The sequence below is a fragment of the Hemicordylus capensis genome, chromosome 1, assembly GCF_027244095.1.
Source record: "Hemicordylus capensis ecotype Gifberg chromosome 1, rHemCap1.1.pri, whole genome shotgun sequence".
Lineage (NCBI taxonomy): Eukaryota > Metazoa > Chordata > Lepidosauria > Squamata > Cordylidae > Hemicordylus > Hemicordylus capensis.
In genome coordinates, this window is record NC_069657.1 from 40,673,032 (window position 1) to 40,687,473 (window position 14,442).

Here is a 14,442-nt window from a genome sequence, read left to right on the forward strand (position 1 = left end):
AGGCAAGTTACTTCCCTGCTGCACCATTAGGTAGCTGCCTATATGCCGGAAATTCAAATAATGTAGAACACATTTTCCTCTTGCCTTGAGGAGCTGTTTAGATTGATTAAATGGCTATAATGTGGCTTATAACTAGCAACAAGTCTTCAATAGCTGAGTAAAATATAACATTCGCTCCATTCATTTGAATATCTACTTCTAAAAAAAAAAGCTGAATAGTGAAAAATGATTATTCGGGGATATTGTGTGTGCCATCTTTCCTTTGTCTATTAATCTTAATACTTTCTAATACTCTTCAGAAGTAGAAGTAGAAGTTCTTACAAAAAATGTAATAACTGGCTGAAACATTTTTACATAATCAAATTGATCTTACCAGTTCCACTTGCTGCTATTCATGAACTCTTGCCAATAGCTTATACGTATCCAACCCCTTCCCACAATGAACTTGATTGTGTGCCTGGATTTCCCCAGTAGAGATCCAAGGCAATCCGAACTGCATTAGCTGAACAAAGCGTGAGTATTACTACACTACTGACTACAGCCATATGTCTGTGCACATGCAGATAGAAAATACCTTCCATTTTTCCAAATGAGTCAAGTTCAACCAAAAGAGAACAGCTGTCATATCTATGAAAGGGCAGACACCATACATATTGAAATCTTCATGCTACCAAACTCACTAATTTACGACACATACTTATGGCCAAGCAGAAATTTAATAGTAGCATTTGGGGATTGCATTCAAAGGGCTATGCACCCCATCAGAAGCATGCATACTACATCCATAGCACATGTGCAGTCATATTCAGGAAACTAATAGCTCTTGTAGATCAGAAGTGTTGCCATCTTGAGCATTTAACTTAGGCGTATTCCAAGCATATTTCATTACGCTTCCCAGAGCTAAACTAAACATGACCGTGAAGGCTCTATGAATGGATCCTCTACGCATTTGTAAACACTGGATAGCAACCAGGTTGAGGTGCTATCCAGATCAGGAACATAACACTAGGGGAGGTGTAGATCCATGTGTCCCTCTTAAATTTATCTCTGCCCCCCCTAATTGTTTCTACAAATACTTTTAAAATAACTGCATGTTGCTTACACTTAGGAATTATGGAAGTCAGATAATCTGCCTCCTCTGCTTTTATATCCCCCCCCCAAAAAAAATTAGGCTGACTACAAGCCTGGGAAGATGAGGTTAACCCTTCCCATTTCCCCCTCAAAACCCTTTCCATGAAAATCACCCCTCACAGCTTTTTGACCCATGGGGAATAATTATAAATACCACTCAGTTATCCATTCCATTATTATTGCATGAGTTCACTCTGCCCCATGTTTTGCTCTGGTTCGACTCATCTGATTTACATTTGCAAAATTTCCGAAATTGATTTTGGAATTGGTACTGGCACAGTTTACCATAAATTTTAGTTTCCATCAATTTTCTTCCCTTACCGATTAGCAACGCTTGCCAGTGGCATATGCATTGTGCCCACACCCAACAAAGACATGAGACACAAGGGTATGGTATTAAAAAAAGGGCCACAATTTATTGAACAAATCAGAGGCAGGTGTTATAAGGTTTTTTAATTGGGGTTTTAAATTGTTTTTTAACTGATTGCTTTAGGGTATTTTAGGATTTTTGTTTTTCTTGTTGACTGATTTTGACTGTTTTTGTTTTCTTTGTAAACCGCCCTGGGCCAAATTGGGAGGAGGCAGTATAAAAATACGGCCTCATTTACTCATTTATCGTTTTTATGCTTGTATTTTATACTTTTAAAATTAGATTTGTTTTATATTTTTAGTTTAATATTTTAGTTGTCATTTTTATTGTATGTTTTTAACTTTTGTAAACCACCTTGGGATTGTTTTTAATGAAAGGCGGTATAGAAATCCATAAATAAATAAATAAATAAATAAATAAATAAATAAATGCTATTAATTAATTAATTAATTAAATTAATTAATAAGGGCTTGCCTAATAATTCCTGGCGACTTTGGCTCCAGACAGCCCCCAATGCTGTAAAGCAGAGGCTGTCCTTCTTGGCCAACCTAATGCCAGGTCTCTTGTCCTTAGCGGCACCCCACAGAAGCTGCCCAGCTTTCCAAAAGGTGTTGCCTGACAGAGTAGAGCATGCAAGGTCAGATGCCCTGAGCTGCCAAGCCTCTAGAGAACAGACCTGCCCCTCCCATGGCCAAATGCTTACCTGAAGGTGCACACCGAAATACAGCTGTCCCTTCCCACTGCACTGTTCCTGACCACAATTGTGACCAAAAAACCTCAACTAGCTAACTTGAAAGAGGGGTACAGTCAGAGGCAGGTGAAAAGAGACATGCACCACTGGCCAATCAGGTGAAAGCCCCCCAAATTCCTGCTCGGCCCCCAAAAAGGTGACCAGCAAGCCCAGACTCTACCTAGGGAGGGAGAGAGGGTGCCAGCTCAAAGAAGACTGGGGGAGAAAGATGCCGGCAGCTTGAAGCGTGCCGCAGACCCCACCCCCCTCGTGCAAAGGAGCCAATTGGCTTCAAGGAGGCATCGTGCCTTGTCCCACGTGGGTGGGGCAAATGGGCCATGCAGCCCAATCGAGCAGCGAACGGCCAGATAGTGACTCCAACACAATACAAAAAAGAAGGAACTTTGTTGTGATTCCTGATGCACTTTGATTGTATAAGTGCACACGTGCATGTTGAGTCAAACACAAACACAGCACATAGAGAAATCCTGACATGACCATGCAATCACACCAAGATCCTTTTTCTGCACTGTGATTCTGTGTGTATACACAGTTGCTAGTTGGAAACGGATAAGGGGGGAAAAATACAAACTGAAATCAGCAGCAGATTGTTCAGACAGCTGTAAATGTGTAAAGTCTGAAAATCAAAAAAGCGAAGAACAGAGAATCACAAATGCATTTGTGGTTCTCCAAGAGCAGGATCAGGACCTCCAAAATCTGAGGAGGAATTTGGACAGGGTTTATTTCAAAAGCATTTTTAGATAAACCTTCTCTCTCTCCAGCCATGGAGAACATTCTTCCACTCACATTCTTGTCTGAGTCTTGCTTCCCACACTAGGATCTGCTACTGTGGTACCCAACTTAGTGTTACCCTGTGCTACCCTAAAGTCTCATAAATTTGTGCCGACAGCCTCATATATTGTATGGCAGTCTTTGATTTTCATATAGGTACAGGAATCCTCACTCATGCCACTGAGACTCCTCACGAATCCCTTTCTCTATCCATAAACATGTTCTCAGTATCCAAAGAGTGGAGTGTGAGTAACTGATCAATCGAACAAAGAGCAAAATGTACAAGTAGACCCTTCTAGTTGCACCCAAATTTGCCCTGTCCAACCATACCCTATATGGCATTGCTGATCACCAGCATGTTGGAATAATAGAACTGAGGACGAAAACAAATGTCCTTTGGCCGTGGGGGTCAGGGTCTTGCAAGGTTTCCTTTGCCCCCCCAGGACACCCCCTCTCCTCTGCAACTCCTTATCCCTTAACCTCATTGTGCTTCCCGCTGGCCATGCCCCTTCCCCATATCAGCACATCACTGCAAGAGATGTGACGGGCTCTAGGTATGAATGTGTGGCCCCTTGCCCTCTCCAGCCAGTGAATGCTTTGTTCACCAGCTGGTTGCTTCCTTATTCTCTCTTGCAAGCAAGAATGGAAAACAGAAGCACCTAGCTGGTGAAGAAAGTGCTTCACCGGCTGGAGGTGGTGAGGGGTTGAACATTTGTGATCAGTGCCAGCCATGTCCCCTATGCTGGTGTGCTGACGCGGGGGTGGGGGGTGATCGGTGCGGGTAACACACTAAGCGGCAACCTCGGCATCCTATCCAAGGGCCACCAGCAACTTTGCTGCACCTTTGCTGACAGATTACATACTCCTTCAATAAATACCAGTGAAACTTGCATAAAACTGCGGTATCTATTGTGTCCTTCCTTTCTGAGCCAAAGAACGAACGCTAATGCATCGTGTGTTGTAAAATAAAGAGCTACTTATAATGAGTTTTATGGTGCAGTGTAAAGACTTTACAACTGCTTTATTGCAACACTACACTTCCTAATGTTTACACTGTTAATTACATAATGCTCTTAAAAGGAATATGATTAGAATGCTACCCCAACTGATAGATTCCCCCACCATGTACCATTAGCTATCATGGTTTTTATTTGCTTTCATAGCAGCTATGTGTATATCAGAGTAATACAGTGGCATGGCATCAAGTAATGGCTGCCTAATCAATTTCCCCATGGCATTATAAACTGACTAATCTCATACTAGAAGCCATTAAACACTCTCATGCCATCACAGACCACAAACCCTGCATTCCATTTTTACAGATAACCACTGCTGATGGTTATGGAAGAGATTCTGTTTTTGCATTGCTCCATGTCACATCAAACAATGGCTTATAACCTCTTCAAGGGCACTTCATTTCATTTTGTATTGGCTATCTTGGCAGGGAAGACAAGAATTAATGATCCTCTAGAACTGTGGCCATACTTGCACACTGCACACACAATTCCAAAAACAGTTGAAGAAGGTATTTGAAGAATCTCACAAAATAAGTTTTGCTGGATTGTTGCAATGAAGTCTAAGTTGAAACTCATTTCCCATTTCCTTGTTGCTTATGGAAAACAAACAAACAAACAAACAAAAACAAAAAAACCCCACCAAAGTTTGGGGGAATGATTTTTCAGTAGCTCTTATATGTTTCATTAATTTGCTTGTTTATTTAATGAAAAGTTCTACTTGTTGGTTTCAGGAAGTGGGGGAAATGTCAGAAAGAAGTCCTGTTAACTTTGCAAAGAGGCACTTTTTAAAGTGGTGATGCTCTTATATTTATCAGGGGGAAGCCACTGTCCCTATCCAACCCCAGCACAGCCTTCTTCCAATGATTGTTGCTGGTGGCTATCTTATGTTTCTTATTAGACTGTGAGCGCTTTTTGTGGCAGGAACCATCCCATCCATCCATCCATCCATCCATGCAAATCACTCTGAAAACTTGTTGAAAATCAGTATATAAGCATATAAATATTTGTGGTACCGAATGCACAATCTACCAGTGTTACTAGAATAAGTCACGGAAGGAACAAATCAGTCAACCAAGTACTGATTGGCACCAGCCAAGTCATGGTCTTTCAGGATGTTTTCCGCCTCAATTATTTCAATCTGCATTAATATATAATGAAGAACATTAAAATAACAGAACATCAGAACAGAATTTTAGATATAATACCAGCCCATTTTCCTCACCAACCACAATCCTGTGCTCTGATACCTGGATAAGGATACACAACATGAAACTCAGTTATCTCTACACATTTTTTTTAAATGAAGAGATATATTGGGAAAGATGTGGAAATAAGAATATCATAGCTGACACTCTGAGCAAAGTAATGTGGTTGGGGTGTGCTTGATCTGTTTGATGCTGAATCGGTTCACCATGAACCGGAGGCGTATCTAGGGAAAATAGCGCCTAGGGCAAGCACTGAAATTGCACCCCCCTGTCCAAACATCTAACACCCATCTTTCAGATAACTTTACCATAATATCAGCTGAAAAATATAAGTCAAGCGCGTTAATATTGTAATATTTCAAAAACTATTTAGCAGTGGATATAGCCAGACCAATTTTTTTTATTTTTTTTTTGAAAATGACAAATTTCAGTATGCTGGGGCTCATGAAATACCCAAATACTATGTGGAGGTGTACTTGGAAAACTAAACAGAAGTGCCTGTCTAATTCTCTACTATGCATTGTAGCATCACTATTACACGAGTTTTAAAAATAAATGGAGAATTTGACTTTTCCCAGATACTCTGAAAATAATTAAAGGATATGCAGAGTAAACTGTGTCACTGCTTGGAATATATTCTAGTATTTCAGAAAGACAGTTAAAATGAGAGCAAGAAACTCCCAGTGGGCTGTAATACTAAGGATTTCACACTGATTCAAACTCACCATTAATAGCCATATTATTAAGACATCACATTTAATTCATCACAATATAGTCATAGCTCATAAGCTTCAGCTCAGTATGCACAAGCCCTGATTCTCTGTACATAGTGCCAAACTAAATATGTGTACAGTGACTTATATTACATTTTTTTAAAAAAACTTGTAGCCCCTTCGGGGGGCTTCCTAAAGGGTCTGCAAAGGTTCCCCCTCCCCACTGGCCTCTAGGGCCTCACAGGGACCATTTGAGCATGTGTGATGGCCATTTTTAAATAATAATAATAATAATAATAATAATAATAATAATAAAATGGCCGCTGGAAAAAATGGCCACCGTGCATGCTCAAATGGCCTCTATGAGCATGCGCAGTGGCCATTTTGTTTTCAGTGCCCTTTAAAAAAAATATTTTTAAAATGGCGCCCCCTTCAAGTGGCGCCCAGGGCACGTGCCCTGCCTGCCCTACCCTAGATACACGCCTGCCTTGAGCCAGGCTGGTTCAGTGGCTCGATTGCGAAGCAAACCAGAGGCAGTTCAGTCCGTGATCAAACCAAACCAAGTTTGGGCAGACCAGTTTGGCATCAAAAGGATGGCAGCTGGGGGTGATGGTGGTGAGAAAAGTTGCCAGAGCCGCTGCTCACCCCCCGGCACAGCCCAAAGGCTAAAAAGCTTGCCTAGAAAATGAATATTGTGGAATAAACAAAGAAATATTACAAAATGTTATACTGAATAAAATATTTGATGAATGAAGAAATAAATGTACTAAGAATTGCACATCCAAGCCAAGGTGTAAATTAATACAAAATCCCATTTATAAAATCTCCAAAGATGCCTATAACTAACTAAAAATACTTGCATATTTCCATAGGTATCTATAAAGATGCACCCGGGTTGAAAGCATGTAATTATGTTTATTATCACAGCTCTAACTCTTGAGAATAAACACTGCTTAATTAGTGCCAGTGGAAGAATTTTTATGATGTGCATGCCTCTGTTCCACAAGGAGGAATGAAGACAGCTTAAACAGCAAACAAACTGAGGAGAGGCAACTTACATAACAGCAAGCTTACTATAGAAAGCATAGAGCCCTAAGGTAGGTGAATGGACAAAGGCTGTGACTGAAATTTCTCCAGAATGAAATTAGAAAGAGAATTTCAGTGTTCCTTGAAATATGAAGAGTTTCCTCCCAAAAAGGTTTCCTCTCATTTCAGGTTTCATCCCAGAAAGAAACAGGGGATAATGTTCTCAGACGGTTTCTCTGCATTCTGTTCATTAGGGATGTGCACGGTCCGGAGCAGTCTGGACCGGCACCGAAGGGGGGCCTTCCTTTTAGGGCGGGGAGGGCTTACTTACCCCTCCCGCCTCTTTGCCCCCTCCAGCGCCCGTATTTCACAGAGTAACGGGGCGCTGGAAACCAGCCGCCCCCGCCGCCACCCCCGCCGCGAGCAGATTAAGTAAAAAACTAACACTACCGCTACCACTGCCGCCGTCGTCGCCCGCCAGCCCTCCCTCCCTCCCAGCCGCCCGCCCGCCCGAGTCCTCACCCATGCTGTTGGAAACAAAGAGAGGAGCTACCGAACAGAGCTCCTCTCGCTTTCAAGTCCTGCCGGCTACTGAGGCTTTGCGCGCACACATGCGCGCACCACAAAGGACGCCGATCGCCAGAGGCCTGGTCTACCCGCTAGGAAAAGGCCGGGTAGACAGGGCCTCCGGCGATCGGCGTCCTTTGTGGCACGCGCATGCGCGCGCGCAAAGCCTCAGTAGCCGGCAGGACTTGAAAGCGAGAGGAGCTCTGTTCGGTAGCTCCTCTCTTTGTTTCCAACAGCATGGGTGAGGACTCGGGCGGGCGGGCGGCTGGGAGGGAGGGAGGGCTGGCGGGCGATGGCGGCGGCAGTGGTAGCGGTAGTGTTAGTTTTTGACTTAATCTGCTCGCGGCGGGGGGCGGCGGCGGGGGCGGCTGGTTTCCAGCGCCCCATTACTCTGTGAAATACGGGCGCTGGAGGGGTCAAAGAGGTGGGAGGGGTAAGCAAGCCCTCCCGCCCTTAAAGAAATACCCCCCACCCGGACCCGAACCAGCCAGGTCCGAACCGGTCCGGCAGTTCGGCCATTCTTTAGAATGGCCTCCAGACCGGTTCGGACACACCCCTACTGTTCATCTTGCATGGACTTCCAGGCTTTGCTTCAGCCAGAATGAGACTGGGAGCTGGGTCTCACGATCAGTGAGACCTGGTTTGGAAAGGTAAGCGGGCAGAGCGGGCTAAGCCCACTCTCCCTGCAGACGGGCAGGGCAGGAACCATGGGCGGCCGGATCGGCTGCCCACACGACTGCCAGCTCTGTGATGGAGCTGGCAGGGGCTGGGGAGTTCAGGGGCCACACGGCCCCCGGAAGCTCCAGTATGCCCTGCATGAGTGCAGTATGCGTGCAAGGCATACTGGGGAGACCCCTGAGCCGGGAGGCTGCTTTTCAGCCTCCCGCCGGGATCTACCCGTGAGTAGCCACAGTGCAGAGCCATGCCATGGCTACTCACGATTTTTAAAAACGGGTTTGTGGAGCACTCACTCCGCAAACCCGGTTTAAGGGTAGGGTTACTTTGGCAGGTTAACTGCCTGGAGGCCACCGGGCTCACCTGCGAGCCCAGTGGCTCCCACGGTCAGGAGAAATCAGGGTAGGCTCCCCTAGCCCGATTTCTCTTGATCGTGGGAATAGTCTCTGAGTCTCATTCTGACTCAGCAGAAAATTATTTGGAAAATTACAAAAAGCAGAAAATTATTTTGCCATACACATCAGTAATAGTGGTGGGGTGGTTATAAACCAGGGCTGCTCAACTTTGGCCCTCCTGAAGATGTTGGCCTACAACTCCCATAATCCTTGGTTATTGGCCACTGTGGCTGGGGATTATAGGAGTTGTAGTACAAAAACAGCTGGGAGGGTAAGTTGAGCAGGCCTGCTATAAACAAAACTTCTGCATTAATTTCAGGCGGGGTGACTTTAGAATTGTTGGAGATGTGACTCCATGGGCATCAGCTCTCAGGACGTATAATTTCCTATTATCCAATAGGGACATTAGGAGTTAAGAGGTAGAGGGTATTGGATTGCCCCCTTGTTCTCTCTTTACCTTTATTTCTGCTCTGAGCCTTGTGATCAGTAGGCTCATACCCTTCGGACACTCTATTTTTCTAGTGTTCTCTCTAAGTCACCTCTTAAAACAAACCTTTACTTGTTATAGCCCTTATGCTATTAGCTGCATTCACATGTAGCTGCAGGTCCAATGGACCTGCAGTTCCACTCTCCACCCAGCTCTCCTGTCTGAATATGAATGTAACAGAGAGCTTGGAGCATGCAGAGAGGAGGGGGAACAGTGCGGGCTTCCTTCTTGCATGAAGGACAGCCTGCACAGCCAATCACAGCTTGAAAGAGGGAGGAGTGTCCTCCCTCAACTCCAGTCAGCCTGGAGCCTGCAGTTCTGAATTCAGACAACACAGGCTGTGTTTAACGTTGAGTTGGGGTGACTAAACTCACTACAACCTGAGGGTTCAGAATGGAGTTCCAAGATGAAAACCTCGGGTCAGTCACCTTGTGGAACCAGAGTTCCGAGGGTAGATTCTCTGGTAGTGAATGAGAACACCTCAGAAACAACAAAACCCAGTGCTCTGTGGGCTTGTGGGTGGTTGGCACCCTATGTGCACTACACCACCACTAGCTCTGAGACACACTGGTGCCCCCCAAGTGGAGTTATGGGGCTGCTGAAATCCCCCATTATTCCCTATGGGAAAAAGCTTAAAGAGGAGTAAACTTCAAAAAATCATTTAAAAAACACTCCTTTGCCCAATTTCTTTGAAATTTGGGTGGTAGCTTCCACCCATTGCGTACTACCACCCATCCTACTCCTTTGGCCCCAGGACCCTTTTAAAAAATCTGAATCAATTCAGATTCAGATTTGGAAAATTCAGGTACAAATTGAATCTGGGGTGATTGGGGGTGGGGTCAGATTCGGACCCAAAACAAATCAGGGGTGTTTTGATTTGGGTACAAATTGAAACAAAAAAGTCAATTCATGCACACCCCTACATGCTACACTTTGGAGTCATCCCTTGTTTCAGGAGGCAGCTTCCATCCCATATTGAACAGAAGGCAGATTCTAAAGCTGGGTATGAATGAGTGTGCTGGAACCTGTCCCTTGTGAGGCTTAGTGTGCACTGCTACTGGACAGGAGGCTGTTGAGATGTCTGCAGAAGATGTTCTGAAGGGCATGGTAACTGAGCACCACCTTTAAAAGTGGTGATTCTCTTTATTTAGCAGGGGGAGAGCAATTGGCCCTATCCATCCCTAGCACAGCATCCCTCCAGTGGCTGTTGCTGATGTCTGTCTTATGTTTCTTTTTTCAGATTGTGAGCCCTTATTTATCTTATTTATTTATATCTATGTAAACTGCTTTGGGAGCTTTCCTTGAAAAGCGGTATATAAATATTCATCATATTCGTACCCATCGTATGCTCTCAGTGCATCCCCTTCCTAATTGTGTGGGTGGGGACATTATCATCCAACCAGCTCACTAAAAAGGTGCACTTTTAGAGCATTTGGGAAATGAGATAGCATATGAAAATGATTTTTACTGACCACTGCTCTGTCAAAGCCAGAGCCTCTGTTGTCAGCTCTAACCAGCAGTGGTTTCTCAGATTGTCAGATATAGCTTTTTACCACCTGAGATTCTTTATTTGAAGATGTTGAGGATTGAACTTGGGACCTTCTGCATGCATAGAGCGTGCTTTGCCAGTGCTTGGCACATATCTTCTATATTTTCTGAAACACATAATGGGTGGGCACATGTTCAATGTTTAGTTCACATGGGGTGACAATGAGGTTCTCCCAGAACACAAATGACTCATTTGCATGACTCATTTTAAACTTCTCCGCATTGCATTGATTCTTTCAAGTGCATAGAGACAACAGGAAAAGCTGTCAGAAACCTAGCCACCCTGAACTTGTCATTCAAAGCAGGAAGGAAAGCTTGCTTTCTTCTCCAGCGTCTTCAGCTTCTGCATCCTGCTGGCATGATGTTTCAAATGCTAATCTGACCAAAGTTGAACTAGAGAGCTCCATTTCCCTCAATAAAAGAGTCAGTCTCATAGTGGCAGCTTTCACTTGGGGATTTGCCTTCTAAAAGCTACCTGCCATCAGTCTTCAAGAGGGGAAAAGGTAAAATAAGAGACCTTTAACACATCTCACATTAAATTGGTGAGCAAGCATAATTCTGCTACAAGCCTCAGAAGGCACAGGCCTAAAATATAAGTTTAACCTACTGAGTTTTATGAAATAAAACTCTCTCCCAGTTCACTTTTCTGCTGGGTCCAATGAAGCCTTAACTTTGCCTTGATGTGATTTTGAAGACCTGAACTCAGCTATCATGGAATACTTGCATATGGAGCTCATTCATCTCACTCTGTGGACATGTACAAGTTCCTCCTCTTGGAGAAGTTACACAAGAGCCTTGTTCACATAACCATTTGGTTGTGGGCTGTAGGGTTGGAGAGCTCCTACCCCATTAGCAGCACACAACCAAAACCTCTTTTTGTGTCAACAAATGCAGGAAACACAGGATTAAACCAAGCACTGAGCTCATTGCTGAAATCAGGAGCTGCAAGCCCTGCCCTTCCATGGAAAGTCCTCTAAGGCCTTCCCAGCATGCTTTGCACTGCCAGCCATCTGGAAAGCTTTAGGACATCAGCACTGCCCTCTGATTGGCCTTGAAAGAGCAGGAGATTCAGGATCACTCATGCTTTGCAGAGTGGCACATCAATGGATGGCAGCCTCTGTATCCACAACTCTCTACTGTTTCCATGCAAAGGAGGGCATGCTGGGTCTCAGTGGCTGGTGAAAGAGGCAAGAAGAGAGTTCACACAGCCAGAAAATCAAGGTAGAGGAGGACTTCTCTCCTCCAACATCAGATAAGAGCAGGGTAGGAAAGCCGGGTTACCCTGCTTTGACAACCTAGACTGGATGGATTTTTGTGGGTTCACGTGATCTTGCAAATATTGGTACCTCACCTTCTACCCTGATGTTGATTATTGTGTGAACCCGCCTAAGAAGTAAGAAAACAGGAAGCACTGATTTTCCTGTCTCTATCCTGTGCTGCCTAACACTTACCAAAGAACACATCTGGTGGACATCTCTGGAGAGGTTATTCCGTAAGGAATAACATTATGGTTATTAAGCATTACGTTTAAATTTGTAGTAGTTTAAGTGCTACTTAAAGCAGTTTGGACAAACAGCCTCTCCCATGTGATCAGAGGTGCTCTTACATGTGAACTTCTGGGCCGAAGCCTCCACAGCCCTTGCTGCCACCCCCCAAGCTTCTTTAGTCTGTCCTGGGTGGTGTGGTCTGCCGGCCGAGCATGATGATGCTTAATTTGCAGGCCCTCCAAAAGGCCTTTAGGTCCAGGCTCCAAAATTACCTAGGTGCACCTCTGCATGTGATTAGGGTGTCCCAGCATGCCAGAAGGTGGAAATACATGCACATTCATGGCACATCCATGTCCTTATCACATGTGCTAGAGCCAGTGGACGAAGTATATTTGAACTGGCTTTCTGACCTCCAAATATAGGTTCTGGACCTTTAGCCATCACTAAACTGCCACATCTTTATTATTATTATCATTATTACAAGCTGACTAACTGGCTACTGAATTTTCTGGTGATAACATTTGCTCTTCATTTATTCTAATTTATTTAAGCCATTCATCATTAAGGATGATTTCCACTGGAATCGAAAAAACCTTATGCCTAATGAACAACCTCCGTGTTTTGGCCTCAGTCCTTCTGGTAAAGATGGGCCTGGGGCCGCAATGTATTTATTTCTTTGCACTCACAGCTAGAACGAGTGCCAGTTGGGCAGACAAGGTTAGATGGTTAATGAATCAGAGAGTGAAAAAACTGGTATGTTGAGATATGAAACTGCTCTTGGAATGCTGGCTGTCTGGAGCTATAGCTTACTGGCACTCACAGCCCTAAAGTCTCCTGCACAGATGGGCTCAATGGACATTTCAGTGACAAATTTCATTGCTCTCTTAAAGCCTGGAAAGAACATAAAGGAAATGAAAGGGGAAGCGGGCGTGCCAAGGGGAGACCTCTGCTTTTCTTGATTTCTTCCACTGTTGTCTCTGCTTCTCCAGCCTCAAACCCAAATGGAGATGTAATGAATGCATAATCTGATTATTGTTCTAACATTGCCAATGGTGTGGAGGCACAGCACACTGTGAAGAGCAAGTAAAGTTTTCTGCATGTGGAAATAACATGGTCTGGACGTGGAAGCAATGGGTGGCATGGGAGAATTTGTGCCCTTTGGTGTGATACTCTCAGCGCTGGCTTCTATGCAGAGACTGTGGGAGCTGTGAGAGGCAATGACACAAAAACACTACGACAGCAGTGAGTAAGGGAGTAATATCTCTGACGTTCAGTTAGGCTTCTAGAAGGGAACAGTGAAAGCTGCTATGGTGCAGTGGATAAAATATTGAACTAAAATATGGTGCCTTTGTACATAGTCTGGAAACTGCAATTGGTGCAGAATGCTTCTGCCAGATTGGTCTCTGGGACATCCCAAAGAGACCATATTACTCCAGTTTTAAAAGAACTACACCAGTAGGTTTCTGGGCAAAATACAAAGGCTAGTTATTACCTATAAACCCTTAACGGCTTGGGCCCAGGGTATTTAAGGGAATGCCTTCTTCGTTATGAATCCCACCGCCTATTAAGTTCTTCAGGGGAATTTCATCTGAGGTTGCCGCTGACTTGTCTGGTGATGACTCAAAGTGCCTTCTCTGTAGTTGCCCCAAAGCTGGTCCTACTCTTGGCATCCAGGCATTAACTGGTTCTCCTGGATAAAGCCTATGCATGTACAAATGTAAGTGGATAGGCTCCATGGAGAAGAGTTTATCTAATGTGTAGAAGTTGGAGGGGGTGAAGCCTGCCCCTCAGGGGCATAGTAAGGTTGGAGTGGCCCTGGGATAAGAATGGAAGATGGGCTCCCAGGCCCCTTGCCTCCCACCTCCTGCTATGAAGGAACATAGGAACATAGGAAGCTGCCATATACTGAGTTAGACCATAGGTTCATCTAGCTCAGTATTGTCTACACAGACTGGCAGAAGATTCTCCAAGGTTTCAGGCAGGAATCTCTTTCAGCCCTATCTTGGAGAAGCCAGAGAAGGAACCTAGATGCTCTTCCCAGAGCAGCTCTATCCCCTAAGGGGAATATCTTACAGTGCTCACACTTCCAGTCTCTCATTCAAATGCAACCAGAGCGGAGCCTGCTTAGCTAAGGGGACAAGTCATGCTTGCTTCCTCAAGACCAGCTCTCCTCTCCTCTTTGCTGCAGACAACTGTAAGGCCTTGGTGAAAAACAATTCTCTACATGACATTTCTCTCACCTCTATGCAAATAATGTGACAGACAAGCCCAAATAATGGAAACATAGCCCCAACACATGA

At 44.5% G+C, this 14,442-nt stretch overlaps 1 long non-coding RNA gene across 1 annotated transcript in view; it reads left to right on the top strand.

Moving 5' to 3' along the window:
- LOC128345723 (uncharacterized) overlaps nucleotides 1-14,442 on the top strand; it is a 39,952-nt gene that overhangs the window by 12,919 nt on the left and 12,591 nt on the right. The gene's annotated exons all lie outside the window — the stretch shown is intronic.